The sequence below is a fragment of the Narcine bancroftii genome, chromosome 1, assembly GCF_036971445.1.
Source record: "Narcine bancroftii isolate sNarBan1 chromosome 1, sNarBan1.hap1, whole genome shotgun sequence".
NCBI lineage: Eukaryota > Metazoa > Chordata > Chondrichthyes > Torpediniformes > Narcinidae > Narcine > Narcine bancroftii.
The window spans coordinates 260,247,598-260,275,348 of record NC_091469.1 but is presented as its reverse complement, the minus strand read 5'-3'; the positions used below and the strand labels follow the sequence as shown (position 1 = coordinate 260,275,348).

At 42.6% G+C, this 27,751-nt stretch overlaps 1 protein-coding gene across 4 annotated transcripts in view; it reads left to right on the top strand.

Moving 5' to 3' along the window:
- Positions 1-27,751, top strand: part of LOC138742330 (potassium voltage-gated channel subfamily KQT member 1) — an 844,658-nt gene that overhangs the window by 396,773 nt on the left and 420,134 nt on the right. The window lies entirely within an intron of this gene.

The window sequence follows — 27,751 nt, the reverse complement described above, 5'->3', positions numbered from 1 at the left end:
ACGTCACGGGCATCAGACTTCATCGAGGACATCTACAAGAGGCAATATCTTAAGAAAGCAGCCTCTATTCTCAAGGACCCCCACCACACTGCTCCCATCAGGAAGGAGGTACAGGAGCCTGAAGATGCACACTCTATGGTACAAGGACTGTTTCTTCCCCTCTGCCATCAAATTTCTGAATGGATATTGAATACAGATGCCACCTCAAATTCTTCTATTTTCTTTATTTATTTTGAAATGTAATTTATTTGCACCGTAATGCTGCGGCAAAACAACAAATTACTTGACACTAGATTCTGGTTCTAATCAAGCTTCAACTACCTGATATGTTTGCTCCCACCCAACAAAATCCTTCTTAATATTTAAGAAGTGACAATCTTAGTGCATCATCCCCCAGCTGTCGCACGGTGCTGAAACGTCTGTTGCACAGTGGAAAAGAAACACCGGCTCTGATACCATGAGCATGGGCACAATGACAGCTCTTCTCAATGGAGAAGAAAATGGGATAAGTGAGTCTTGTTCCAGGTACAGCAACTGCTCACCAGGTGAGATGGAGAATGAAGTGAGGGGGGGGTGGTGGGGAGAGGGGAACAGATTCCAAAGCTTGAATAGAAATTATGCTCTCCTCACCTGCCACAGCAGCCAGGTGCTCAGGTTTTAGTCTTGTTTCTCAGTTTGCCTGTTTGCCCTTAGGTTTCCCAGTGCAGGCAGGTGTGAATTCTTAACTCAAACATTTATCTTGCAATCAGTTCCTCATTGTGCTGTGGACAAGGAGAGATCTCTTCACCAAGGCAGCCTTAGCCTAACTGGCCACCTCCTTTTCTTCCCTCATTGATTGTCGTCTGGTGACTCATAGACTTGCTAATTACTTTGTGTACGTGAAAACTTGCCACCAATTCCAGAGGATTTCTTTCCCCACCACCGCCTTTATGTTCCCTTTTTAATTTGCCCAGTGACCTCTGACCCCACTCTGTTGACTCTTGAAGCTATAGAAAACCAAAAGAAATAAACGTCCCCACCCCCAACACCCATTTTTTTTGCACTCTCCTCCACCTTGCATCCTCCTTTTTCAGTTGGGTTTCTTTAGACTGCTGTATTTATTCGGGTCGACAGCAAAGCTGCAAAAAGAAAGAATCTGGGCTGAAAAATAATTAAAACGATGATAAAATGTGTGCAGTTATTTTCCTTCAAAAAATATGTTTGTGTTTCAGTTAATCAGCCAACAAATGTTATTGTAGAGTATACTGGTGCATTGGAAGTTAATTTTCGATGTACTAATTGATGGCCCATTGCTAATTGGGTATCAGTGGCAAGTCATTTCGAAAATGCAGACGCCGGGAATCTGAAACAAGAACAGAAAATGCTGGGAAAGTGCAGCAGGTTAGTCAGCGTTTATAGAAAGAGTAATAAATGCCTTGGTCAGAACTGTGAGAGACAAAATGGTGGCATTGCCGCAGTTGCTGTAACAGCAGGAAGGCTGCTGGTGTGGACATGGAAGGAGATGAGACGGGTTCTGCAGTGTAGTCTTACCACTTGATTGTTATGCCAATAGCCCATTAAAGGTTTAAACCTTCTGTAGAAGGCTTACAAAATAAGAAAACCCACAGAGGTCCAGGCCTCAGGTAATGACGCCCAAACTTGGTAACCCAGACCACGAGGGTTGTCAGTTCCAGGAAAGCACTGGAGCAGGAGAACATCCCCCCCCCCCCCCCAACCCCCTTTTGCCAAGAAGGAGAAGCCAGGAGATGACCCTATGGGGAGGAGACCACAGCAGTGGGTCAGCGAGGGGCTCAGCAGTTCAAGGGCTAACATAAAGATTCAGGCTGCTGGAGACCGACTTGGAGGAACGTGGTTTTGGGACCAGGGTTCATGAGGGTGTTGACAGCATGCAGGGCTCATGAAGGGCCTCTGGCATTAACAGCTTCCTAATTGTATGAGGGATTTGGAAGCAGGGGCTGACGAGGTGACTTGGATGCCTGGAGCTGCAACAGATAGAGGTCTATATGGCTACGGAGGTTATAGGAAGTCACAAAGTGGTGGGATCCATGGCTGTGCAATGATTCTCCTTTTAAATTTTTTAATTTTAAAATTTACACATGCAGCACGGTAACAAGCCATTTTGGCCCACAAGTCCAGGCTGCCCAATTATAACCAATTAACTTACAACCCCCGGTACATTTCGAATGCCGGGTAGAAACCAGAGGCCCCGAAAGAAACCCACGGAGAGAACGAACAAACTCCTTACAGACAGTGTGAGATTTGAACCCCGGTCCTGATCACTGACGCAGTAAAGGCATTGTGCTAACCGTCACACCAACTGTGCTGCCCTACCGCTAGGCCAAATGTACTGCCCTTGATTTTGCTTCTCGTCTTGGCGGGGGCGGTGGGTTAATGGCCCCTCTTTGTGCGCCTTTACTGAATGTAAAGCTTATGTACATGACAAAAAAAAGGAACTTTAAAAGAGAGCAATGGAAGCAGATTTTCAGTGGGAAGGAAGGTGGGAGAGCAATGTGTTGAACAAAGAATGTGCCTGTGAGAGGATGAACTGAACTGGCTTCATGGGGGAAGTTCCCAGCCCATGAACCTTCTCAGTTTATTTGATGGTCAGATGGTGGGGCCATCTCAGCAAGCTCATTTTGTGCATTTAAGGTAAGCAAGAGGGAGCCCACAAGATATAAAAACAGAAAATGGGATTCAGGCAGCATTTGTTGAAAGGTAAATAATTTCTGCTTTGGATGGAGAACTCGTCCTCAAACATTTGAAGAAGAGAATTAAATTAGTTTGTTTGGGAGACCAGTATTTATTGCTCATCCCTAACTGCCATTAGGAATGAAGAGCCTCTACCGCTGTCCACATGACAAAGTTTCTCCTGCTTTGCCCGAGAGCCAGGGTTTTGACCCAGTGATGATGTGGTGACTTGTGCCCAATTAGAGAATAACAATGCCATTTCCTTGACATCTGAAGTGGTTGTTGTTTTGGAATGGACATCAGAAAAATTTGTGAAGTTACTGCAATGCATTTTATGAATGATAAACTATTTATACATGTAACCCAATAAACTATTTATTGCAGCAGTGGGAGAAGGAGTGAATATTTAAAATAGTGGATGGATGCTTCTTTGCCTTCAGTAGCCATCAGGCTTCTCAGTTCTTTGAGTGAGACTCATTTGGCAAATGGAGAGTAATGCATCACACCCTTGACCTTGCAAATAGCAGAAGTCAGGAGGTGACTCATTCAATAGGTAATACTCTAAGCTCTGACCTTCTCTGTATTTATTTTTCTGGACCATGGTTAATTCTGGCCCTGAATGTTGTTGGGAGATAGAGGTTCCTTTCACGTTTGCAAGTGGTCCCAGGAATTAATGCCCAATCAGCCTTTTAAAATGTCTAGCGCGAAAGGAAAGTTTTCTCAACACTGATGTCAGATGACGTCATCTCACACCGACCGAGCTTTGATGGCCTCAACCCCTAGTACAATCCCCGGTGTCTGCAGATGCTGGCATTGCAATCAGGCAAGTGTAGAATGGGTAATTGCATTGTGGGATTGAAATGGCCCAAGTTTTTGTATGAGTGCAGGAACGTGAAGGAAGAAAAGATTAAAATGAAGGTATAAACTTTGCAGTGGGAAAGTCACAGTGGGAGAGAGAGAAAGGAAATAAATAGTAATAGTGGACAATTTTTAAACACCATGGGAAAGTTGATAGCGCTATATAGCACAATTTATAAAGACCATGGGGAAAAAGTAATGGCGGCCCCCTGCTGTGCATGCAGCCATGCATACAGCCCTTTCCCTGCCACACAAAATTCTGGGAGGGCAGGTCCGCCATCACTTTTTCCCATGGTCTTTATAAATTGTACGCGATAGTGCTACCAACTTCCCCACATTGTATAAATTGTGCGCTATTGCTATTTATTGCTAGCACTTTTCCATGGTCCCTTATATAGGTTTGTATAGGTCAGCACAACAGGGGCTGAAGGGCTCATACTGTGCTGTACACAAAGCTTAATTATGTTATAATTAGCCATTATTAATTTTGTTCAAATATAAGATCATAAAATTGTGATGGATTATGTTATATTTTATATTGTATATTGACAATGTTTTAAAAGGGGAAAAATTGTGGCAGGTTTTTTTAGTGTAGGTCGCACACAAACACTTCAAAACAGATCTCATTTAAAATGCCAGAGCTCTGCTCAAGCCAGACAGTGTAGGCTCTGAGTGCCTTTGCAAAAACTTTGAAGAATGCTTATAAGGACTTCACAAATAGGTGTTAATTGGACATGTTGTGGTGTAATGGATTATTGTTTTGGAAAGCAACAGATGAATGGACTCAGAAGATTGGGACAGGTGCCGCAATCTGAGTGCAGTTGGCTGTTTTTTTTCGATGAGAGTATTTAGTGCTGCAGTTCTCCAGTTCAGCAGCAGCAGCTGGGACTAGAACAGGACAAGCTGATAAGCTTGTGGAAAACCCCATTTTGAAGATGGGTTGTGAGTTCTTAGTTCAGTCTGATCAAAGCCCTTGTGTTCCATACGAGAGGAGATGACTGGCTGCATAATGTTTCACTTGAAATAAGGGAAACAGAAACGAAACTCTGTGGTGACCTGAAAGAAAGAGCTTATCATCTGGAAAACCCTGATGGGGCAAGTTTCTTCGGCTGATCGGAAGGGATCAGTTTTGGGTGTCCAACGAGCAACAAATCTCTCTCTGAAAACTGACAAGAACCTTCCTGAGCAGTAACCATTTACCTTTCAAGTGCCAGAGTCTGGTGAAATTCATAAATGTTAAATTCTGTGCAGAGTATATGAATTGCCTGATTCCGGTGAACTTGGAGGAGTGAGAAGTGAGATTGGACTGTAAATCAAAGAACCTTTCTGAACTTACATATACATTACATGCACGTGCGTTTAGAATTAGAAGGGGATTAAGTTAGTTTAAGTTAATAGTAATAAGTTAAAGTTTGATCCTGTTTTCATGATTAAAGATAATTTAAAGCAACCATTTGTCTTGAAGAATTTCTATTGCTGCTGGGTTTTGGGGTCCTTTGGGCTCCAAGCAATACATTGATCAGAATTTAGGCCAGGTCCATTATCCCTCGATGTGTCATGAAGGTAGACCAGTCCTAACCCCATGGATGGCTCCTTGTAAATGTGGAAGTGTTCAGTGTCACAGTTAGGAGTGGTCAAGTGTGAAAAGCCGAAAGCCCCATTTCTATCCCGGGAGACTGAATGGCCAATTTAGTAGGATGCGTGAAAGGTGCTAGAGTGATAATTCGGTAATAGAATGCCTTTGAACATTAATAAGGATGGATGGATTTCTCTTGCTGAAGGTTGCAATTGCTTAATGTTTGTGCATGCAAATATTACTTGCCTCTTATCAGCCATAGCTGTTGTCTTGGTCTTGTGCCAGGCAGATATATATTACTTCATTATCTGAGGAGTTGAAAGTTGATTATCAAAAGCCCATTGATGAAGCAGTTGAAGATGGATGAGCCTCGGACACAAGACTGAGGAACCCTTGCAGCAATATTCTGTGGATGACATAATTGGCTTCCAACAACAGCAACTCTCCTTTTAATTTTACTTAAGGCAGTGGAGAATTTCATCCCAGATTTCTATTGAAAGCAAGATTAAAGATAAAATAATTCCACAATTTATGAACATTCCATTTATGATTTTTTTAAAATAAAGCCATTAATTCTTTGGAGCATGAAAAATCAAAAGAACACCAGATACTGGAAAGCTGAAAAAAAATAGAAATTTTGGGAAATGATCATTAAGATAGGCAACAGCCGTGCAATGAAAAACAACATTAAGGTTCCAGATTGAAGTATCGCTCTCTGGGGTTTTGTGAGTTTGATTTGCGCGTTTAGTTTTTTTGCAGTCACTGCTCTCGGTGCATGGAAATGCAATGTGCCAGGATACCCAGAATGCATTTTCCTCAGCCTCTTCAATTTCCAAAATTTCACTGAGCGATACATTTTCTAGAAACGCATCCCTCTCATTAATCAAGGAGTTTGTGTGCACACTCTCCCATTCCTTGGCGCTTCCCATGACACCAAGGTTAAACAAGGACCAATGGGAGTGAAATTGGGTTGGATTAATTCCAAACAGGAGGGATTGTTTCTCATTACAGGGAGGTGTATCAATGGTACACCTGGAATGGAAATGGAAGTTGAGTGATCAAGTGAAATCTAGTTCCAGTGCATGATCACAAGTTCCAAGATGCAGTGCTAGTTTGTTTTGCTCAGTCATCTCATACATAGCACAGCAGAGAAGGGCAAAGTTACAGAGAGACATCAGACAGAGGTGTGGACCAGAACCAACATGACACTGAAACTGAGCCATGGCTGCATGCACTCTTGTAGCAGGCAATAGTTTCTTTTACCATTCTCGCCGCCTTATTCCTCCTGAGTTATCATCAATTACTAGATGTTTGTTCTTATTCTGCTGTTCAAATGCAGCTCTCATTTTGCTTGACAAACTGTAGGTTCAGATAATAAGGGTTATGCTTTGGGCGTAATTATCAGAATCAGAATTTATTGCCATGAACAAGTCATGAAATTCTGTGTTTTTGCGGAAGAATCATAGGGCAAAAGTTCATATTATAACAGCATTACTATAAATGAAAATAATAAAATGAATAGTGCACAAAAAAATAAGGCAGTGGCTTTGATTCATTGATCATTCAGGAATCTGATGGCAGCGGGGAAGAAACTGTTCTTGTGCCATTGAGTGCTCGTCTTTTGGCTCTTGTACCTTTTACCCAATGGTCGCAGCGTGAAGAAGGCATTGCCTGGGTGGTGGGGTCTTTGAGGATAGAGGCTGCATTTTTTAAGACACTCCCTCATGTAGATGTCATCGATGGAGTGAAGTCTGGTACCTGTGATGTTGCAAGCTGAATTAATAACCCTCTGGAGTTTATTTTTGTCCTGAGAGTTGGCGCCTCCAAACCAGGCAGTGATGCAACCAGCCAGAACACTCTCCACGGTACACCTGTAGAAGTTTACAAGATTTTTGAATTATCTGTAGCCCCTTTCACACTTGCCAGTGATTTCAGGAATCGAATGCTAATCAGCTTTTAAAATGGCAAGTGGGAAAGCAAAATCTGCTCAACATCGGCGTCAGATGACGTCACCTCATGATGGGGATTGCTGGCCTCGACCCCTATTACAATCCCCGGCGTCTGCAGGCGCCGGCGTTGTGATCAAGCAAGTGTGAAACGGGCAATTGCACTGCAGGCACTTCTGATTAAAGGTAGAACAGACCAAACGCCGGGGACAGACCCTTGCGAGTGTGAAAGCGTTCAGTGTCCCGGTTAGGAGTGGTCTAGTGTGAAAGGCCAAACCCTCAGTCCTATCCCGGGGTCACTGAACAGCTGATTTAGTGGGACGTAAGTGTGAAAGGGACTTAAATTTCTGAATTTAAATAGTAGATTCTTGATTTGGTCACTGATCTAAGTGACATCTCTTTCACAACACATGCTTCTTAACTCAGGTGAAGGAAAATGTCCAGCAAGATTGAATAGATAGGTGCTCATTTCCATTAAAAAAAATTTCTAGGCTGGCAAATAAGATTTCAGAGTGGATAAAGATTTTCCATTTGTAAGGAAGGGCATGTCCAGAGGTCATTAGTGTGAACCAGATATCGAAAGGGGAATTGAGCGGAATCAGAATTATTTGAAAAATTTTGTGTAAAACTGCAGATATTGGAGACCTGAAATAAATCCAGAAAATGCACTCAGCAAGTCAGGGAATATCTGCAGAAAGAGAAACAGTGAATGTTTTGGGTCTAGGTTGAAGGATCACAGACAATAAGGATTTTTACACAGAATTAAAGGAAAAATTCTGTTTTAAAAAAAAATTAAAAATTTGCATTCTTACTTCTGGAGTGACCATTTACACAAAGGCACTTTTCCAAAGCACTTTAACACTGCCTACTTGTGTTGCAGAGGTTGTCAGAGGATGAATACTATATTCATTAGCCCAGTTGCTTAATTGAGCGCCTGCGGTCTATTTAGACGGCAGCTGCTCTGTAGAAATATGTAGGGGTCTTGGTGGAAAAATTATGGAATGGAATTTAGCAAATAAATTCCAACAGGACATTTTTACATTGCCTGCGGAGCAGAACATTTGTGCAAATTTTCTGTTTCTCAGTGGCAGTGTAAAAGGGCCTTATTTCTCTTTTCACAGATGCCGCCTGACATGCTGTGTATTTCCAGCTGGTTCTGTAGTTATTCCTGAATTTTGGTGACAATTTTTGAAATTTTGACACAGAAGTAAAGGAGAAATACCTTTAAAAATGAGCATACTTACCTCCAGAGTGGCTGTTCACCTAGGCAGGGCATTTACACCACAGTTGCGGTGATTTCAGGGTTGCGGTGTTTTTGGAGGCTGGACGTTTGAGGTGGGAGTAGGTCGTTATCCCATCGCCCTCATCCCCCGTCCCCTCCGTCACCCATATCCCCCATTGCTGACATCCCCTTTCGCCTTTGCCCCTGTGGGCGTCCTCTCTTACCTTCGGTGGAAAGCTGACAGCCCCCAACACCCGGTGGGAGAGAAGCAGGTGGCGACTGGCTCAATGTGGGAGCAATGACCATCTTCCTTACCCATGATCCCCCAAGCAGCTGGAACTGTTCTGCGCATCCCTGGCTTTGGTAGAGGAGTTCCAGCTGCGTGGGGATTACGAGGAAGGAAGATGGCCATTGCTCCCACATTGAGCTATCGCCATCGGCTTCTCACCGCTACGGCCTGCTTCTTGCCGCAAGCTGGTATAGCACTCAGGTGAACTCTGGGCTCAGCAACACAGCACCCCTGCTGCCGCATCTGGTGTTAGATAGGGGCAGGGAGAACAACAGGCAGACGGGGTGATGGGGGCAATGAATGGCTGGGGGTTGAAGGATGGCCAGGTCTAGGCGATCAGAGTTAGGAACCCATTGTTGCAGAATGCCTGCGGTCAATTTTTAGATTGCAGCCGCTATGTAAAAATACGTAGGGGTCCCGGGTGAAAAATTACAGGATTTAATTTACATAATAAATTCTGTCTTGACACTTTTACACTGCCAGCGGAGCAGAACATTTGCAAAAATGTTCTGCTTCTCAGCTGCTGGGTAAAAGTGCCTTTTGATGTCCTTTTCTACTTCTTGTCGAGGGCATAGATTCATCATACTGCATCTATGTTGACAGGTCCACCACATGAGTTGAGCTTGAGAAGGTTCCGCTTTATCTTCTGGAATTTTCTAGAATGGGAATTGACTTCTCCGAAAAAGGACTTGAGAGAAGAGTCTGGGGAAGATGGTTTGCCTGCCTCTGAGGTTAGAGTTTGGGGCAGAAAAATAAAAGGTAGGATGTTGAGGACAGAGGTGAGGAACAATTTCTTCATGTGGAGCAATGGTTTTCAAACTGCCCCCCCCCCAACTCACATTCCACCTTCAGCAATTCCTAATGCCGTAGGTGCTCTGTGATTAGTAAGGGATTGCTGAAGATGGTGTGTGAGTGAAAAGCAAAAGTTTGAAAACCACTGTTTTAATCATCCCTAATTGACTCGTTCTGTGCATGATTTCATAACTCCAAAGGAAATGGGGCAATGACAATTTTTCTCAAGCAAAATATTTCAGTAACAATTGCATCTAGAGCAGTGGTTCTCAACCTTCCCTTCCCACTCACCTTTAGCAATCCCTTTACTAATCAAAGAGCATCGATGGCATAGGGATTGCTTCAGTTGGAATGTGAGTTTAGGGGGGCAGTTTGAAAACCACTGATGTAAGTGGTGGCGAATCTTTGGAATTTTGTGCCCCAGATGGTTGTAGAGACATGAATTGTTCTCAAAGGAGAGATCAATATATTTCTAAATGCTACAAGTCAAGCGATAGGTTAGTGCAGGAAAATGGCATTAAGGTGTATCACCCATGTGCTTTGTAAAACTGTTTCTGTCCCGGCTTGATCAGCATCCTGGATGAACCCCAAAATAGTAAAATGATGCTGCCTTTCTTCCGTATCATCTGATTGATTTCTCTCTCTCCCCCTTTCCCTCTTCTCTTTCCCTGAAACACTGCTCTGGTTCTTATTTGATGTACTATGGTGTGTTGAGACACCACTGGACTACTGCAGTGCAAATCTTCTCTGCACTCTTTCTATCCTATTGGTACACTCCTGTGTACCTGCAGGAAGAGCACTGCAGGACAAGACCACACCTGGCCGGCTGTCAATCAGCTGACCTGAATGGACCAAGCCCCCACCCGGTCAGCTGCCAATCATCCGCCGGGATATAAGCCACATCCTGCACCTCAAGGTCAGTCACTCGGAGCTACAGCTAACCGCAGCAGGGTCTTTGTGGAATAAAGCCTGTTGATCAGACTTTAAGTTTTGTGTCTGCTTTTCTGTAGGACAGCACACCACACTATGCATGTGATGCCAAATGGTCTACAAGTAAAACAACCTCTATCATAACATCTTTATTGGATATGATGATAGACAAGCTTGATTTTACTTGAATGACAGAGCTGTCCTAAGGGTCTGAAGAGCATGACCCTGCTCCTGCTTCCTCTGTGCACGTATATTATGCTATGGTGAGGTAGGAATGATGGACGCATTACCAAAGGAGATCACTGGAGTGAATAGTATAGGTACATTAAAGGGAGGCTAGACGAGCATCTGAAGGAACTAGAGGATGATACTACATCTGAGGTACAAGGGAATAGGGGGGTTACTGATGGATTTGCTTGAGATATGTCAGGAGGAAGCATAAAAAGTGCAAAAGCAGTAGCACGGGCTTGTTGGGCCAAATGACCTGCTTCTGTACCCACGCATCCCATGTGTTGTAGCACAGCTGAGGAGTTAAACAAGAATATCAGGAATGAAGGTCTCAGTCCTGAAATGTTGGTTACATTTCACTTCCTTATGAATGCTGTGACCGGCTGAGTTTCATCAGCACTTTTCAGTATTGCAGCGCAGGAACAGGCTTTTCAGCCACAATGTCTGTGCTTAGCACCATGCCAAATTAAAAGCCCCTTTCACACTGCCAAATACATGTGGGTTTGAACCAACCAAATTAGCGTGTCCGGAGAAGGTAATCTGGTGGTTGGCAGAGAGATTAAAAATCGACTGGGCTCTGACACTTGCTCCCAGTGAGTTAACTCATTAATAACTCTGTGGCGGTGTGAATGGTCTACTCAACTTACCGGGTACCAATAGTGCCTGCGTCCTTGCATCTGTCTGTCAGAGTGTGGCTGTGAAATATAACAGCAGACGGCGAGGCTGTCAGAGTGTGGTTGGCGGGGCTGTTAGCACGTACCTGTGGTTTAAATCATCACGTTTACTTTTAATACCTAATACAATGTAATGCTATGTAAATTGTTGTAATATTCTATTGATTAGGGAATAATGACAAGCTGGTCTGTGGGTATGTCCTAAGATTTAACAGTCTGAAGCCCACTGCGGTATATTTTCCCACGGTCTTTTATACATTGGGTGCATATGTGCTTTACTCCCGCTACGATTTCACTGCCCTGCGAGTATGTCATACATCTCTCGGGACGTAACCACCTGGAGGCGGGTCCCTCCTTTAAAATGCTGGGGTCCCGATGAACCAGGTAAATCATTAAGCAACATGCCAGGTAAGTTTACCTGCTTCCTAGGAGGTTGGGGGTGTGAAAGGGGCTCTAAGTCTCTGCTGCCTGCACAGGATACATACTCCTCCCCCTTGCATATTCATGGATCTGTCCAAAAGCCTCTTCAATGCTTTGATTGTATCTGCTTCAACCACTGCTCCTTGAAGCCCATTCCAGACACCAATCACTCTGTGTGGAAAAAAAAATTGCTTCGCCCATTGCTTTTAAACTTCCCCTCCCTCGTCTTAAATGCATGTGCTCTATTACTTGATCTCTTTATCACAGATAAAATGATCTGACTCTATCCTATCATAATTTGATGAATTTCCATTGGGTAAGATGTTCCATGTAAAATTTCCCTTCCTCATAGTATTCCATAACTCCTAGCACAGAGGTGCACACACGGATGAGATCAGAATTTGATGTGTCTGTGGACCCTTTTTCACTAGCTCTATTAATTAACCAAAGACTAGAAGTTGCCAGAACAATAAGCTTTTAATTGCTTAAAACTGTAGGTACACTCATGTGGCTTGGCCCGAGTCTAGAGTGCATACTGGGGGAAGGGTCTGAGCGTAACTGCCTTTAATAGGGGATTCCAAGGGGAGGAGTCACTGGTACAGTCAGCATGAAGGTGGGCCAGCCGCACATACCATCAGAGATGGTAACCAAAGAGTAATAATACAGTGGTATCAACACAACCTTGTCCCAGGAATTGACAGCCAATTTACTGGTTAAGGGTCCAGAGGAGAAGCAAATCAATTGGCCCGCCAATGTCAAATCAAATCATGCAGAGGATTGGTGGCCTTGACCCCTACTCATATCATCGGCATCAGCTGACACCAATTAACCCAGTGAAAAAAAGGACAAGTTACATCCCAGTTGAAGGTAGATTCTTCTATCTCTGGGGATGACGTGGTCAGTGTGAAAGCAGGTAGTGTCCCGGTTAAAAGTGGCCCAGTAGGAACTTTTAACCGGGACACTGAATGGCCAATTTACTGGGATTCCAGTGGAAAAAAATGGCCAGTGCCTTTCACATTCAAATATCCTTGCTGCCTCGCTTATCCATACAGGCTTGCCCCATGATAAATTACTACCTTGGGCAAGTCCTAAAAGGCAGCCTGCTGCCTTTTGAAACCATAGTGTTGTCCAAAACACTGCCTTCAGGAAAATTGGTGGGGAGTGGTGGTTGTTTGGGGGTGGTGGGGGGGGGGGGGGGGAGGGGAGAGGAGGGGAGGTGCAAAGTTTGTACTAAGAATTGAACTGTATCTCAGAAAGATTTGTTTCTAAGAAGAGATCATACTGTATGTAATAGCTGAACAACTAGGGGCTGTTAAGTACTTAGGCAATTTGTAAAGATAATGAGTCCACTGAAAGAGGATTGTATGAATTGCTTTAAACTACACAAGTGACCCATTGTTAGTCAACATGCTTAGCACCATTGTAAATTAATCCAGGCCTGAATGGACTCCTGTGTCCCTCATAATAACATATTTTAGATTAAATGCATAAAACTTTGTTCGAAACGTAAATCCTAATTTAGCATTGTATGCACCAAAGCAGAATGTGGGTGATTTGGCTGCTGCTTGCTTCATGTTGGCGTAGTTAGGCTTTGAGTATAAACGTTAGATTGTTAAGGATGTAAATCATTTCTTACTGCAGCCTACAACAATTATGTTTACTGATTGGCACAAGCAATTATTGAATTGCCTCAAGCAAAATATTCCCAGCTTCTTGTCCTGGGCTGGTGACGACAGTCATTAACATTTTAATTTGTGTGTCATGTCATGCAGGTTTGCTGTACCCAGTAGGAGTATAGCATTCCAAACTATTTGAACACTCTGTCTATCTTCCTTCGAAAATTATGTTTTTTTTCATGGGAGTTAAAAGAAACACAATCTACAAAAGCCTCTTTAAAGATTCAGACACTGGAACTGGGCCTGTTCAAACAGGAAGCAGAAACCAGAGACAAAAGCTTAGGACTGGGTGGGCCACATGTAGTAAGGCACTGGGTGCATGGAACTGGAAATTGACAGAGCATATGTGACAATATGTTGGAAAAGGGGCGGGGGGGGGGCACCAATACATTGAACTTGAGGAATCTTAAGTTTATCAGGGTACATATGGTGCAACACCACAGTGGAAGAAAGGAATTGGGCAGCTTGTTGTGACCAATCACTAACAGTGTGGAAGAATGGGAGGACAGTGAGCAGTACAAAGCTGATGAAGAGTAGGGATTGGCCAGTGAAGCATGGCTCTTTATTGGCAGTGAGATGAGGATTGGACAGCTCTATGTCTCTACACTGGCACTTAGTCGTGGAGTTGGCGGGGCAGTGTGGTTTTATATTGGCAGTGCACAATAAAGGCAGTACAGTGTGGCTCAACATTGGGAGTAAATTTTAAACTTAGGCATATAGCACAGCTACAGGCAATTCGGCCCACAAATCCGTGCTGCTCAATTTACCCCCCATTAACCTACACCCCCGATATATTTTAAACAGTGGGAGGAAACCGGAGACCCGGGGAAATCCCACGCAGACACGGGGAGAATGTACAAACTTCCTACAGACAGCACGGGATTCAATCCCTGGTCCAATCCTGATGGAAGGCGCTGTAAAGGTGTTGCGCTAACCGCTACGCCATCCGTGGGGATTGGGCTGTGTCACGTTACTGTGCCCCAGTGGGAAGAAATAATGAGTTGAGATCCTGCCATTGGAGCAAAACATCCACAAAGTGAGCAAATTGGAGTCTCCCCACGTGCAATTCTTTATATAGCCTTAAAGAGTAACTCTTGTGTCACGAGAGCAAGAACAATTAAAATTGTCATTGTTCTATTCCTAACTGACCTGAGAATGGGATTAAAACTGGAACTTTTTGCTTGGCCTGGTTGAATGTTCATTCCGTACAGTGAGTTTACCGGCCAATGGGAAGTCTCTGCAGCCTGGTTATAATTCAACATCTAAACATGGTACTCAAAGTTCAAACTGATTCTGCACAATTTCTGACAAGATGGCATCGTTGCCTGTTTCATAATGATTTATTACAGGCATATGAATTTTTCTGGCATCATTACCAATACTGTTCCTCACAGGTGACTCATTTGAGTCAACGTTTGGCTGCAAATCTTGTGACCTGATATTATAATCACTTTTTTCCCAGGATAGGAAATACTTAAGGGCATAACTTTAAGGTGAGCCGGGCAAAGTTTAAAGGTGATTTATAAGGCAAATTTTTCACACAGAAAACATGCTGGAACGTGTTGCCAATGGAGGAGGTGAAAGCAGATTTTTATAACAACATTTAAGATACATTTAGATGGACAGATGGAATGGAGTGATACAGATTATGTGCAGACAGATGAGATTAGATTTAATTGGCATCATGGGCACCTTGGACATTGGGGACCAAGTGTTCTGTGCCTTATGTTCTGTGCATATGAAGATTGGCAATTAAACATTTGGTCCAATAAGCAGGTTATAACAGAAAATATTGGAAATAGTCAGAGGTTGGGCAACATCTCAAGGACAACTTTCATGAGAATCAATATTCATGTAAAAAAATGCATTGAGCATTTAGTGTGAGCAAGAGGAAGAAGTGCTGGAATGCTTTCTGGTTTAAATGGGCCTCAGGGGTTGCCCAAAGGGTTGTGGGAAAGAAAGGTGAAATTTTAGAATAAAGAATGCAGCTCGATCCATTTCTCAGAAGGATGTCATTTACCTGAGTCTTTTTCTCTTTCCACACTTTGGGACGGCACGGTTGGCATACCGGTTAGCGCAATGCCGTTTCAGCGCCAGCAATGGGTTTCAATTCCTGTAAGGAGTTTTTACATTCTCCCCGTATCTGCGTGGGTTTTCCCCGGGGGCTCCGGTTTCCTCCCACTGTTCAAAAAGTGCCGGGGGTGTAGGTTAATTGGGTGTAAATTGGGCGGCACGGACTTGTGGGCCAAAATGGCCTGTTAACGTGCTTAAAGTCTGAATTCAAAAATATAATTAAATGCTACCTGACCTGTTGAGTGTTTTGAACCTTTTATGTTTATATTACAAATTTCCATTATATGCAGGCTTTCTTGCTTTTTTTTATTTACAGTGGAGGACAGAACATTTTTTTTGGTTGGAGTTGGATGATGGAGGAGCAGTTCTAGAGTTAGGGGTGGGAGAAGCAAACCTCCACACTGTGTAAAATGGGTGCAAGATTCCCAGAAGATGACTAAATATGGAATGAGCCCCACTGATTCTTATGTTCGTTCCTCCATTCATAGTTACCTGCTTGTGTTGATAGGTTTGCTCTGCGTGAATTTGTATGAAGAGGGTTTTGGATTGGGAACGTGGGTGGATCGCAAGAAAACTGGAACTGCCTGAATTTGATGTCTTCATTCCTTGTTGTACCACCTCACCTCCCTCGCCCACCAACTCCACCCCTGCCCATCTCACTTTAAAATTAAAAAAAAAACATTCCGGCATTTTTTTCATGCTGCCCACACTTAAATGCTCATTGAAAGTTGAAACGCACGTGGGTGTTTACATGCACCTCGCACAGAAAGGTCGGAGAGAAAGATTTTTCCTATTAATCCACTAGTTGCTGGGATGAAAGCTGATTAGCATGTTGATAATGGAAAACTAAAATGAAATGGGACAAACCCTGGTTTGAAGAGTGACTATTCTTACAGTAAAACAAAGGGCATTTTGTTGGCCAAGGTGGCAGCACAAAGACATTGGCTGATTGACATTTGTATGCGGGCGTGTCAGTGACTTTGACAGAGATTTTCAATGAAACCTTTGTTTGGAGAGCTTGTCCTGTTCCACTGCTAGGGAAACTGTTTTCATTTTCTTATCTGTACTGTGCTGGCTGGGATTTCTACTAAAGAACTACTCGATTCTTACGATGATTTATTATATGCAGTTCAAAGTACACACTAATTAGGAGTTAAAAACATAGATAAATCATAGAATTATGGAAGCAGAAATGGTCCCTTATATCCATAATATCCATAAGCAACAGGTACCTATTGATGTTCATCCCATTTATCAGCACTTGATCTGTGGTCTTCTATGCCTTGGCAACTCATGTGCTCATCAAGGTTCTTTGTAACTGTTGTGGGATTACCTGTCTCCACCAGTGACTCAAGCAGTGTCTTCCAAATTGCCACCACTTTCTGGGTTCCTCAGCTCCCTCTAAAACTTTTAACACTTGCCTTAAGTCTATGCTATCTGGTTTTAAAAATTGAGGCTATTGGGGGAAAAAATTCCAACTAATTATCTTGTGGATGCCCATCATAATTTTATAATATTCCATCAGATCCCACTCCAGCCTTCCTCACACCAAGAGAGGCAAATCAGGCCTTGAGCAGTGTTCTTGTCTCCCATTTCCCACAAACACTCCCCAGCTGCAGCTTTTCAGGTTGGAACTCCTTGCCCTCACCCCCTCAACCTCCTACTTGCAAAGTGATGAGTTGGCCGAACTCAATAAAGATAATGATATGACTGGTGAAAGTTAATAATGCTTCTAGTTCAGGGAGGTGAGAGCATTCTTGCTGAAGAAGTGTGCATAAAAATAAAGGAACTGGTCATAGACTTCAAGGAGTGGGAGGGAGCACACATCCTCAAAGTCAACAGTGGAGATGGTGGAGAGCTTTAAGCTTGTTGGTGCAGCTATTGTAAACAATCTTTCTTGGTTCAACACCATTGATGGCACAGCCAAGAAAGTCCACTGATGCCTCTACTTTCTGAAAAGAATAAAATAAACTTAACAAGTCCCCAATTTTTCCTACTAATTTTTATAGTTGCGCCCTGGAAATATCCTATCCAGGTGCACCATATGGGAACTACTCTGTCCAAGATTGTGAGAAATTTCAGAGAGTTGTGAATGCAGCTCAGGCCATCAGACAAAGCAACTGACCCTCCATTAGCTCTGCCTACATTTTCTGCTGCCTTGGGATAGCAGCCAACATAAAAAGCCCACTCCACCCTGGTCACCTCTTCTTTCTTCTCCTGCCAGGCAGAAAATACATGAGTGTGAAAAACACTTTCCCACTATTATCAGATGGTTGCATTTACCTCCCATTGATAGAAGGATGATTCTCTTGCACTGTTTCAATTAGTCGCTCATGACCACTGTAATCTGCACTTTTGCACTTACTTGCCTAGATAGCACACAAAACAAAGTTTCCACTGCACCTGACAACAAAACAAAACCTCATTATCAAGGCTCTGCAATGATGCTTCTTCCTTCACATTCTGTCCAATGAAAAGTATATTAGCAGCTGCCCTCAGGTCTTACATGAAAAATGGCCATTTGGTCAAGAAACAAGGTTTAAATATTTGGAACTGGAATAATCCTACAAGATTTTTCCATGCTGATTTGATCTGTTAGATAAGGTTTTGAAAAATGAAGATTTACTTTAGGAGAAAGCAGTTTATTTATTTTAGTTTGCAATCTTTTTAAAACAACTTTTTTTGTGTAAACATGTTGACTGGACTACCAAAATAGCTGACCAGAAGATGCTACTCTATTCCAAATCAAAGTGTTGTAATCATAGAACTATGAGCACAGAAACAGTTTGTGCCGAACCATTTTTTTTGCCTAGTCCCACTGACCTCCACCCAGTCCATAGCGCTCCATACCGCTCCCATCCATGTACCTACCCATTTTCTTCTTAAATATTAAAATTCAGCCCATATTCACCACCTCATTTGGCAGCTTGTTCAACCACTCTCTGTATGAAGAAATTTCCCCTTATGTTCCCCTAAACTTTTCCCCTTTCATCCTTAACCCATCTACTCTGGTTTGTTTCTCACCTCCCCTCAGTGGAAAAAGCCTATCTACATTTACTCTGTCTACTCTCTCATAATTTTAAATACCTCTATCAAATCTCCCCTCATTCTTCTATGCTCCAGGGAATAAGGTCCTAACCTGTTTAACCTTTTCCCTGTAACTCAGTTCCTGAAATCCAGGCAACATCCAAACAAATCTTCTCTGCACTCTTTCTATCTTATTGGTATCTTTCTTGTAGTTAGGTGACCAAAACTGCACACAATACTTCAAATTTGGTCTCATCAATGTCTTATACAATTTTAACATAACATCCCAACTCCAATACTCAATACTTTGATTTATGAAGGCCAATATTCCAAAAGCAACCCTCACCACCTATGATGCCACTCTCAGGAAATTATGTATCTGTATTACCAGGTCCCGCTGTTCAATTGCACTCCTCAGTGGCCTACCATTCACAAACCTTGCTTGGTTTGTCCTTCCAAAATGCAACACGTCCCTCTTGTCTGCATTAAATTCCATCTGCCATTTTCAGCCCATTTTTCCAGCCATTCCAGATAAAACCTTCTTCTCTGACCGCAACGCCTCCAATCTTAGTGTCATCTGCAAACTTGCTGATCCAATTTACCACATTATTAATATAGATGACAAACAACAATGATCCCAGGATTGATCCCTGAGGTACACCACTAGTCACAGGCTTCCAGTCTGAGCAGCAATCATCTACCATTACTCTCTGGCTTCTCCCGTCCAGCCATTGTCAAATCCATTTCTCTACTTTACCATGAATACCTAGCATCTGAACCTTCCTGAATAACCTCCCTTGGGGAACTTTGTCAAAGGCCTTACTAAAGTCCATGTGGACAACATCCACAGCCTTTTCTTTGTCAACTTTCCTGGTAACCTCCTCGAAAAACTCTATAAGATTGGTTAAACACAAACTACCACACACAAAGCCATGTTGATTATCCCTAGTTTCTGGCTATCCAAATATTTGTATATCTGTAAACCTTCCAATAATTTACCTACTACTGACATCAGGGTTACTTTTGGACCCTTTTCTTAAACAATGAAACAATGTGAGCTACCCTCCAATCCTCTGGCACCACACCCATGGCTAAGGAGCCCCTTCAATTTCTACACTAGCCTCCTTCAAGGTCCAAGGGAATATCTTGTCAGGCCCTGGGGATTTATCCACCTATACTTGCTTTAAGACAGCAAGCACTTCCTCTTCTTTAATCTGGATAGGTTCTATGACACTGCTTGCTTTCCTTATCTCCACAACTCAGTGCCCATTTGCTAAGTAAATACTGATGAAGAAAATTAATATCTTCCCCATCTCTTTTGGCTCCATACAAATCCTGTCTGAACCCACTCCAAACAATAGGAATATATCACTCACCCATTCCATAAGATGGTGATACCCAACTGACCCACTGCTTAGGAACATGATACACCACTGACCATCTCTTTAGGATGGTGATAGATCACTTACCCATTCTCCATAGAATAGAGATACACCACTGACCCTCTCCATAGGAGGGTGATACAACACTAAAGCAATTCATAGGATGGTAATACATCATTAACCCACTCCATGCATTTGTGATACACCACTAATCCACTTCATTAGGATGGTGATACAGTGGCCAAGCTATTTGATTGCAATGCAGTACTCACCCACTCTATAGGATGGTGATACTCCATCCCAATCTGCTTTATTTTGGAGTAACTGTACTATTACAAATCAAAGCATTGTGATACTTTATTGTAACTCATACCAGGGCAGTGACATTGCACCGTGGAATGTCAATGCTTTGTCTCAACCTACAGGCAGCAGTGATGTAATTTGCACTCTTTAATATTTGCCTCCTTGTGGGTGGCTGTCGACTTCCTCCATCACTCTCACCACCTCGCCGAGGATAGCAGACTTTCATAACAACTGGAAAATGCTGAAGAAATGTGCTCATCACTTTGCAAATTCTAAGAATGCGTCTATGGTCACTTGCACATGTGAGCAGAATGTTCCATGCCCACACAGGTCATTTTATTAAATCTGCGTGGATTGTAGTAATTGAATACTGTCCAAGTCGCCCACATGACATTGGAAAATGTGATCAGAAGCCTTTAAAGCACTTCATGAATATTTTTAAACCTAACCAACCTAATTAGAACTGCTGCTGCCTGTAATGGAACAAAATGATTGAAACCAGCCTTACAAATCTCTCAGGGCTCCTCAAGTCTGGCCTTGTGTACATCCTTGATTTTTATCTTCTTTGGCAGTCAGTCTCTGGAATTCCCTTCCCAAATTTCCCTGCTTCACTACCCCCCACCCCCCCACCCCTCCACCCCGCCACCGCCCGAGCTTTCTTTTAAGATAATCATTGAAAATTGTCTCTCTACCCTAATGTGAGCTTGGAGTTTAGTTCCAAAAGTTGTTTGACACTGCGTTTTGGCTCGAAAAGGCCACATTAGAGGAATTACATAAATACAAGTTATTGTCCTTGTTAAGCCTTTAGTATTCTTGACGCTGGCACTGTAAGAAAATAAAAAGTGAGAATAATATTCCACCGCTCACTTGTCAGCCTTTCAACTCTGCTTGATCAAAAAAGCAAAACTCAAACCAACCAAAATTCAAAGTATTTGGATAATATAATTATAGCTTTCCCCTGGGGAATATTATGCACGAAAGTAGAGTCATACAGCACTTTGGCCCATTGGGAATATCTATGGACTATCACCAATTTACACAAATTTCCAATGTATTCAGCCACATTCCCATCAATTCTCCCAGATTCAACCACTCACCTACATGCTGGGAACAACTTTCAGTGGCCAGTTAATCAAGTTAATGTACTGACTCACAGTAAATGTCTCCAGAGCCTGAGATTGAATCACTGATCTACAGGCCTTTATTCACAATGGACAAGGATCTCAACCTGTACTGTGACCCAGGCTTTCTGGGGGAGGGTCAGGGTGTCAGAAGCTTTATACAAGGTCAAAAGAGGGAGAGATGATGGGTACAGTTACAGGACAGGGCGCAGTCAGGTAATCAGGAATCCAATACAGTTCAGCAGTTCACCACATGTACCATTCATCATGCCGTTGAGATGCAGGAAGAAGTCAGAGCACCTGGGAAAATCCATGCAGTCACAGAGTGAATTTACAGATGCCACTGGAGGTCAGAATTGAACCCAGGTCACTGGAGCTTGCAGGTAGCAGCCCCGTTACCTGCACCACTATATGGTCCACACATAGTTTGGAGGAAATAAGTATCTATGCTTCAAGTAAGGAATGGTCTTGTTTTTATTGTTAAATTATATATTTTAACATTTGCTATATTGGAGCAAGTCATATCCTAATGAGGCATTGAACAAGAACCCAACCATCTTGATTATAGCACTAGCTGTGTCCATATACTTCAGTGGAATGGAGGTGATTGAGGAGTAAGTTCCAGGTTCCAACATCTTGCTTTTAGCACTTGTTGTGACCTTACATGTTAGTGGAATGGAGGTAGCTGAGGAACAACTCGTTCACGGTTCCAATGCATGACCTATAATTGAGGCTAAATGATGCACCAGCCTAAAATGATGTAGACTCGGATAGAAAACTGCCGAATGCCAAATAGAAGTTTCCCATCAGCAGAAAATTGTCGTGTAGATTCAGAATAAGCCACACGCTGTCATTGGCGTGGCACTGACTTGAATGACAAGTTGGCTTCAATGTACTAATTAAATAAAGGCCTGCAGGAATGAAGTGTGGGCATTCATCAACCACGTTGGTTGGCAGAGCAGAACAAGCTGTCATTGCTATTCAGGATTGTACAGGCCAAGAGTAAAATAAAGACAGTGAGAGATTAGAAAAACTGCAGCAAACTGTGGAATGGACTGAATATGCTGCTGGGCAATTTATTCATAAAATGTTCACAGACTTCTCTTGTTTTTTTTTGGAACGACTATAATCCACCTCCAGAGAAGCTTCTCTTTCCCTTGTTTCCTTGTTTTAAACACCATGGCATAAGGTTCATCTTGTGTGGTTGCACAAACTGAGTGATCACCAATCAGCAGCTTGTTTGAACCACCAGGACAAATATTGCCAGGTTATTTTTTTAAAACCACATTTTCACCACAGTTTCAATTATATCATCCCGCTCACAGATCCCAGTCAAAACACCTGATCTAACTCTTTAACAGTTATTCCTTGTTATTGAATTCCACCTTCTTCTGTATTTTTAATGAGCTGAAAGTTTCTTCATCCTTTGTGCACCAAGTAAAAAATGTACACATGCACACACATATATATACTGTATATATTTTTTAAAAAACACCCTCATTACTGGAAAAACAGCCTTAAGATTTTCCTGAGCTCCCTATAATTATTTTTAAACCTATTTTTGGATGCAATTATATTTCATCCAATCTTCCTGTCTGCAAAGTTCCTGTGTTATTGAAAGCCTACTGTGTCTTCTTAATACAACTCTTTACTTTCTTGACAATATTAAGCGCCATTGCCCTCTAATCATTTTCTAATTTTTGTCTTCCATGTCTTTTGAGGTGCTGTTTTATATCCTCTTGAATTTTTGTCTGTAAATGCAAAATCCAAAAAAATCAGTTTAATGCGAAATATTCCATTATCTGATTGTGATAGTTTCATGAAACATTATGGAAGCGGTTAGAGAATAAAATGTGATTTTATCTTTTGTTTTTAATCTAAAGCTGATAAATTCAAAAGATAATTCAGAGACCTCATAAGTGGCTTTTGTACTTTGTTTTAAAACAGGCAAGAGGAAACCATTATGGTGAAAGACTTTGAAATTATTATTTTTAAAGGCCTTATGGCTAAATATCAAATAAAATGTAGGTATTAGAGAAAGATGAAAAGTAGACAAATGAAATTGTTAAAGGATATTTAAGTATAAATGGGGAAGAAAGAAAAAGGAGTAGTTGATGAAAAAATTGCCCAGTGATGTTTGGCGTGGCCGTGGATTATTATTGGACTGGAGTCTTTACCAGCACATACTGTATATTTTGTCAGAGAATATGCCACTTGAAGCACTCAAAAAACACCCCCCAAAAAGGGGGTCATCCTATAGGTGAGATACCAAAAAAGCAACCTTAAAATTCGACTCAAAATACAACTTAATTAGTTCCATAACCCACTCAGACCCTACCCTATAACGAACTGTAAACTACTGGTATATCTTTGGCTTGGTTTCGCGGACGAAGATTTATGGAGGGGTATGTCCACGTCTGCTGCAGGCTCGTTGGTGACTGACAAGTCTGATGCGGGACAGGCAGGCACGGTTGCAAGGGAAAATTGGTTGGTTGGGGTTGGGTGTTGGGTTTTTTCTCCTTTGTCTTTTGTCAGTGAGGTGGGCTCTGCAGTTTTCTTCAAAGGAGGTTGCTTCCTGCCGAACTGTGAGGCGCCAAGATGCACGGTTGGAGGCGATATCAGCCCACTGGCGGTGGTCAATGTGGCAGGCACCAAGAGATTTCTTTAAGCAGTCCTTGTACCTCTTAAATTGTCCCTGTACCTATTAAATGTGGTGTTAAACCAATAAAAGAATTGTAAAATTAAAAAAAAACACATCACACGCATTTAAAATCCTTGAAGCTTCATTGTCTGAGGCAAAGAACTAGGCAACCACATCTGGAGCCTCACTGTTTACACGCCATCATATGGGTCCCAGACTGAATCTGGTGAGTCGGCTTCGGCTTCATCATCGGTGTCCTACAATAAATCCTCCGTAACATCCATTGCGCTAGAGACTTTTAACTTAAAGCTTGCTTCATACTTTCTTCTTTTTGCTGGTGGCTCCATGACAACAATTTGATTTTTTTAAAAATTGTGGTGGGGGGGTTGCCTTACACCACCGATATGAGCCAAAACCATGAAATTCAGACTCGACTTATCTGAAGGTTGCCTTCTCCACCAAAATATACGGTAATCTTTATTTGTAACCTGATTATTGACCATGTTGCTTCCAGTCGCTTTGTGAGCGTATATTCAAGAGTTTCAGAAGATACACTTTAAAATACTTTCCTTGCAATTAAAAAGATACTTCAATTTCTGAAAAACACATTGGTTAGTTGCTTGAAATTTTATTAAGGAACTCCTTGGAATAATTTAATATCTATTAACTATTAGAAAAAATTAATATAATGCTCTTGATGAGAACAGGCACACACTTGCTTACATTTTAATTTTGAGAAGACTTAACTGAGTTACAGAATTATCCTGTGCCCAATTACTCTTTGGTGCAACATCACGGCCTGTCTTTTACATAGCACTAACCAATTTAGTGAAAACTAATTCAGGAGGGTCATGATTTGCACCAATGTCCTAGTTTCTCCCTTCCCATCCCTGAAGTGTATATTAATCGTCACGTTATCTCGTTACTGTGCACGCAGTGACATAATTCTCAATGGCAAGTTTTGCTGTGATTTTCCAGATTCAGAGATATCCGTAGAAGTAGCAATGCCTGAGGTTGTTTGGGATTTTGTTTAATGAGGAACGAGAATACTTTGCTTCAAGCCATGAGACTCATTGGAATTTCCTGCAGTTGACGGGTTTCCATTCTGCTTCAAGCAATCCATTGGGATGAAACTACTTTGTGGGATGATTTAATGTATTCTCTTTAGAGAAGAACATTAAAGGCTCTTATCTACGAGAAGGCAGCAGCAATCACTGGTCCCAAAAATCCGTACTGTTTTCCAGCAAGGTGTGTATGATGAAATCAGGTCTGCAAGATTCCTATGCGTTCAGAAGATTATTTCCCACCCTCAATTTTTTTTTCAGTGGTAACTCAGAATGGCAGCAATACATTAGCAGGGCTATTTACAGTCTTTCCCCCACCCCCCCTCCCCGCCAATTTTCTTTCAGTTGGAATGTGAAATTGGCTGCCAATTTGCCTTCATCTCTTTTGCTTAATCACCCGTTTTTATTTTTACGATTTTTAACCTATCGTCACTGAAAAATAACCTGAACCAAGCCCTGTTCTGCACCAGCCTCCAGAAGGAGAGCACCAACAGCTTTTCTCTCCTGTTCTTCTTTCTCCCACTCTGCTATCCCTTCCACTATGCAGGCTTGACCTCTGTTCCTCACTCTCAGCAGTGCCTCAAAGAGTGGATCGTCAGCACATGTCAGAATCATTTTCCAAACACATTCTAGAACATTTTCTTTCCACTCACATACCCCCTTAAGCAAGCCCTTACTAATCACAGAACACCGATGGCATCTTTCTTTTTCTTTTCTTTGGCTTGGCTTCCCGGATGAAGATTTATGGAGGGGTATGTCCACGTCTGCTGCAGGCTCGTTGGTGACTGACAAGTCCGATGCGGGACAGGCAGACACGGTTGCAGCGGTTGCAGGGGAAAATTGGTGGGTTGGGGTTGGGTGTTGGGTTTTTCCTCCTTTGTCTTTTGTCAGTGAAGTGGGCTCTGCGGTCTTCTTCAAAGGAGGTTGCTGCCCGCCGAACTGTGAGGCGCCAAGATGCACGGTTGGAGTCGATATCAGCCTTAAATTGGTATGTGAGTGGAAAGAAAAAGGTTGTGAACCACTGATCTTGGATATGCTGATTAATGCATAAAATTGAAGAGCATTGGTTTAGGAGTAACATTTAGTATATGGATTGAAAATTTGTTGGGACAAAACAAATGTATGGATAGATATATAGGCAATTACAAGTATGATACTGCAGGGATCAATTTTTTGGTTTAAGGTATTCAGGATATATATTAATGATTTGAGTAAAGGAACTGAATGTAATATTTCTATGTTAGTGATGGTAAAACTGGGAGAGATTGTGAGGAGGAGGATGTGAGGTTTCAAATGATTTGGTTATGTTGAGTGAGTGGGCCAGTATGTTGCAGATGCAGTATGATTGCGAAGAAATTTGAAGTTGCCCTCTGTGGGAGCAAAAATAGAAAAGTATTATTTAAAAGTTGATTGATCCGATAATGTTGATGTTTGTCCTTAACTGAAATCTAACTTAGAAGTGCAGCAAATAATTAAGAAGGGAAATAGTAAAATGATAGATTTTGCTCTTTAGTGCAGGAGGTTTTGAATTTAGAAGTGAGAATGTCTTGCTACAACTATTCAAGTCCTTGTTGAGACCACACATATAGCATTACATACAGTTTTGGTCTCTTTGCTTATGATAGAACATGATGCCATAGAAACATTGCAGCAAATGTTCTCCAAACTGATTTTTAGGATGATCAGATTGATGTGTGAGGAGAGCTTGAGTTTCTTCAGGCCTGTATTCAAGATCAGGGTCAAAGTTATTGCCATAGTAATTTCTTTGGCTTGGCTTCGCGGACGAAGATTTATGGAGGGGGTAAAAAGTCCACGTCAGCTGCAGGCTCGTTTGTGGCTGACAAGTCCGATGCGGGACAGGCAGACACGATTGCAGCGGTTGCAGGGGAAAATTGGTTGGCTGGGGTTGGGTGTTGGGTTTTTCCTCCTTTGCCTTTTGTCAGTGAGGTGGGCTCTGCGGTCTTCTTCAAAGGAGGTTGCTGCCCGCCAAACTGTGAGGCGCCAAGATGCACGGTTTGAGGCGTTATCAGCCCACTGGCGGTGGTCAATATGGCAGGCACCAAGAGATTTCTTTAGGCAGTCCTTGTACCTTTTCTTTGGTGCACCTCTGTCTCGGTGGCCAGTGGAGAGCTCGCCATATAACACGATCTTGGGAAGGCGATGGTCCTCCATTCTGGAGACGTGACCCATCCAGCGCAGCTGGATCTTCAGCAGCGTGGACTCGATGCTGTCGACCTCTGCCATCTCGAGTACTTCGACGTTAGGGATGTAAGCGCTCCAATGGATGTTGAGGATGGAGCGGAGACAACGCTGGTGGAAGCGTTCTAGGAGCCGTAGGTGGTGCCGGTAGAGGACCCATGATTCGGAGCCGAACAGGAGTGTGGGTATGACAACGGCTCTGTATACGCTTTGTTGGGACCAAGGTAAACTGCCTCAGGATCTTCGTGATGCCACCATCATCACCCTGTACAAAAACAAAGGCGAGAAATCAGACTGCTCAAACTACAGGGGAATCACGTTGCTCTCCATTGCAGGCAAAATCTTCGCTAGGATTCTACTAAATAGAATAATACCTAGTGTCACCGAGAATATTCTCCCAGAATCACAGTGCGGCTTTCGCACTGACATGGTCTTTGCCCTCAGACAGCTCCAAGAAAAGTGCAGAGAACAAAACAAAGGACTCTACATCACCTTTGTTGACCTCACCAAAGCCTTCGACACCGTGAGCAGGAAAGGGCTTTGGCAAATACTAGAACGCATCGGATGTCCCCCAAAGTTCCTCAACATGATTATCCAACTGCACGACAACCAACAAGGTCGGGTCAGATACAGCAATGAGCT